This window comes from Haliotis rufescens, unplaced genomic scaffold (assembly GCF_023055435.1).
Source record: "Haliotis rufescens isolate VD_foot unplaced genomic scaffold, xgHalRufe1.0.p SCAF_2, whole genome shotgun sequence".
Taxonomy (NCBI): domain Eukaryota; kingdom Metazoa; phylum Mollusca; class Gastropoda; order Lepetellida; family Haliotidae; genus Haliotis; species Haliotis rufescens.
The window spans coordinates 47531320-47535930 of record NW_025963890.1 but is presented as its reverse complement, the minus strand read 5'-3'; positions in this window follow the sequence as shown (position 1 = coordinate 47535930).

Genomic DNA, 4611 nt, shown 5'->3' with positions numbered 1-4611 from the left:
CTATAGCTCGGGCTCTGTCTGTGTGTAGCAGGGCGATTGTGGATATGGTAAAACAATTATAGCTCGGGTTCTGTCTGTGTGTAGCAGGGCGATTGTGGATATGGTCAAACAATTATAGCTCGGGTTCTGTCTGTGTGTAGCAGGGCGATTGTGGATATGGTAAAACAATTATTGCTCGGGTTCTGTCTGTGTGTAGCAGGGCGATTGTGGATATGATTAAACAATTATAACTCGGATTATGTCTGTGTGTAGCAGGGCGATTGTTGATGTGGTAAAACATTTATAGCTCGGGTTCTGTCTGTGTGTATCAGGGCGATTGTGGATATGGTAAAACAATTATAGCTCGAGTTCTGTCTGTGTGTAGCAGGGCGATTGTGGATATGGTAAAACAATTATAGTTCGAGTTCTGTCTGTGTGTAGCAGGGCGATTGTGGATATGGTAAAACAATTATAGCTCGAGTTCTGTCTGTGTGTAGCAGGGCGATTGTTGATGTGGTAAAACATTTATAGCTCGGGTTCTGTCTGTGTGTATCAGGGCGATTGTGGATATGGTCGAACATTAATAGCTCGGGTTTTGTCTATTTATCTTGACAGTTGTGGATATGGTTTAACATTAATAGCTCGGGTTCTGTCTGGATGTGGTTAAACATGTGTTTCTAGAAATGTGACCTGCCTCCTTAAATAGTAGACAAATATAGTTTTAGTCCCATTTTGTTTTCAACTTTTGTTTGTAACTAAGGTCATTAATGGGTTTTTCATTTTTGTTAACATCACCCTTTTGGACAATACTAATATATGTATGCCGAAGCATGATAACTGGGCATCCCAGGCTTGCGACATGTGGCTCACTTCACTTGTTTTCAATTATGCCATTGTTTACATTTTCTCGGAACCTAAAGCTTACTATTGACTGAGGGTATTTCTTGTTTGAATGGAGATATAAACATTGGAACTTGACATTCAGAACAATACATGATTGACTTTCCCCCCCGAATAAACACGTTAATCCATTTATGCAACCTGCAGTCTATGTTTTGATGAATTTTATAGGACCAATTCCTACACGGTTTGCGCTTTCAGTATGACTCGCACTGCAACGTCCATGGCGTCCATTCACAATGCTTATGCGTATGGGATGGAATAATTTACGTACAGTAAAACCAAGATGACGACATAAGGAATTAACACTGCAAACACGAAAACGTCGTTTTTTCGGATATGGGCAATGGACGGAAAAACGACTTAACATTCATTAAAATTGATTAATTGGTGAACAGAAAGTACAGAAAGTGTACGGAGAAACGTCTAGGTTTTTAAGCGGAAAAAAGACGGATTAACGATGCCTATTGCCCCGCCTTGTACAAATGTAAACGACCAATCACATTGCGCCGGTCCCCTGACGCACGTGATGACCAAGGCGTCCTTTAGTAGGTTTTGTATTTCTGGCTGCGGTGGCATGGTTTTCTTTGGTATCTGTCCCTCGCAGTGCAGCGAGATTTGCTGATAAGCCAGGTTTAAGATATTTAAACTTTCAACTGTTGGAATTCAGACACGCGCCAAGACGTCAAACTAAACCATGTTACCAAGTTTATTGACATCACATATCCCTCCATGCACAAATAGCTCTATCGGACACTCGGTTGCCAATTATTTGGTTACAACACTAAATGAAATAGGTAAATCTTGAGAGATGTTGCTTATGGCGATTAGAATGGACTATTATTACTTGAGTTACTTACACTCAACATTGTCCTTGTTATTGTATGTAATTGTAATTATCTATCTTCAAGATAAAATATACCATACACAGGGCGTCATCAGTGCATTTCGCCGACAGTTTTATCAAAACACCTTTATGCGCCAGTGATTTATGTAATTTCAAGTTCACCCCTTTTGTTACATTGTCGACTCACCCAGGCAGGCGGTAAAAATAGAGTTGCTACGAGTGGATCCATAACGCAGTATCCATCCATAACAAAGAAAGATCACACAACAATTAAAGAACAATTTATTGCTGTCCGATCAGTAAATAAAATGTGAAATGTCTTACTTCTTGCTACAATATTGCCCCATATCCCATCAAGCTCCAATAAATTTCACATTACAGATAAATCAATCGAAATCCAGTTGATACATGGTGGTACAACCTGGGTTTAACCATTGACTTAACACTTATTTCCCTTTAATGTAATCTCGAATTAATTGAGTGTTAAATAATTGATCTGTTTGTTAATCTTTCTGTTCGGTATGATCAGTGGTCTCTGTTACTAAACAACAATCGGAATCTACTCAGGAGTGCAGTTTGTTATGTAAATCTATTTATTGTTTCAGATCAGTTGTATCAATACCTATCCTCTACTCAACAATATGTGACAAACTATTTCATTCTTTATAGTTTCTATCACAGTACCCATTGCTAGCACTGTATACACCGCGACCAATATACCTGTCTGCTGTTGGGACTGATCCAATACCAACCAAACGGTGTAATTATAAGACTTCCCTGTAGGCGAAAGTATACCTAACCACACAAAGCTGCAAAAAAATGCTGGAATAATTCGGATGATTGCTTTTAAATGCATTGTAGATATAATGGAAAATAAACACCAAAATTATAGCTCGAAAAAAGGACGATACATGTTTTAATACAATACAATCTCAGAAGCGTGATAAGCTTAAACGCAGGAGTTTGTTGTTTTGAAACTCTTATAATTAAAAGATGGGTAGAGTTGTTTGTGTTAATGTTTGTATTTCTCTATTTTTGGGGAATTATTGATGCGGCGCCTGCTTGTCATCTGATGGACATCAATCATCAGCTGTCACCATCTGCAATGGTCTTGCATAAATGCCAGAACAGGGCCTGTAAATGGGACGTACTCTGGTAGTGTCACAATATTTGCTGTGATCCCAGCTAATTCCCCCCACTGGGGGATATAGTAGTAATTTAGTTCATGGTACCATGCTTGTATATGACCTATAATACGTGTTTAAAAATAAGGTTTTGGGGCGTGAATACAATTTACACCGGCGCTAGTATATTCCAATCAATTTAACTGGATATTGAAAACGGTTTCTTGTACATTACATTACTACACATAATTTTGCGACTAACGGGATCGGGTGGTCGGGCTCGCTGACTTGGTTGATGCATGTCATCGTATCCCAATTGCGTGGATCGATGTTGATGATATCAGTCGCTGGATTGTCACCGATGGCACCCGTCACAAACACATGTAAGGACAAGTCAATCAACGGAAACATGATTGTACTAATATAGTGATGTCAGTCCTCACTATTGCCGATCATTAAACATATTTTGTGTATTTTGCGCATCAAAAGCGCATGCCGTCACAGATATGGCACCAGTCACAAACACATGCAAAGACAAGTCAATTGTTATCCCATGCCAACCACGGAAACATTATGGTACAAATGTAGTGATGTCAGTCCTCACCACTGCCCAGCTTGAAAAACTTGTTCATCAAAATCATGGATGTGTATCGTCATATATTTGAACTCATCACCATCCCTTTATTGACAATCCTTATTGAAGAGCTAAGAAATCAAAAGCTGTAACAGTCTATTTTAACATTATATCATTAACAGGGCATGTTAGGTTTCGTTTTCATAGCTCGGTTCTATTTGATTTGATTTGGCATCACAAGAAATTAAAAAACGTAAATTTCGTAAAACCTTATTAGCAAACGTTATGAATGCATGTGCGATGATTCCATATATGTTATCTGTGCTCGCGGCGGGGTTACACCCATACACTTTCTTAAAGTGTTGACCATATTCTTAATAGGTAAGACGTTTTCATAGCTCGGTTCTATTTGATTTGATTTGGCATCACAAGAAATTAAAAAACGTAAATTTCGTAAAACCTTATTAGCAAACGTTATGAATGCATGTGCGATGATTCCATATATGTTATCTGTGCTCGCGGCGGGGTTACACCCATACACTTTCTTAAAGTGTTGACCATATTCTTAATAGGTAAGACGGCCAGACCACGTAGTACCTCGTCCACAATCCACACAGTGCAGTGATCGGCCGGATGATCTTATTCTGGGCTTCATAAGACAGGAGCCCAGTGAGATTTGTAATGAGTGAGTGATTATGGTTTTACGCCGCTTTTAGCAATATTCCAGCAGGGGGACACCAGAAATTGGCTTCACACATTGTACCCATGTCGGGAATCGAACCCGGGTCTTCGGCGTGACGAGCGAACGCGTTAACCACTAGGCTATCCGACCGCCCCTGTGAGATTTGTATCATATGTGGAGACGATATAGGAAAAGCTCTTTTCAGAAGAATACTTTTCAATGGAAGTGAAAAGCACGGCAACTGAGTAATCGTGCAGGTGTCCTGAATGTTTTATACTGAGAGAGTGCAACACAAACATTGTGTGTAATAACTGCATGGGTTTAGTGACAAGAGTACGCGAAAAAGTCAATCAATTGAGGTCGTTCTCATTTCCTGACAGCATAGCAACATATCATGGAGTTGCAAATATTCGACACTAAAAGCCTGCACCTGGTCAGTCAAAAGAAATCATACATGTGTTTTACGATTAAGCTTTAATCATAGTCACGATGGAGAATAGGTTGC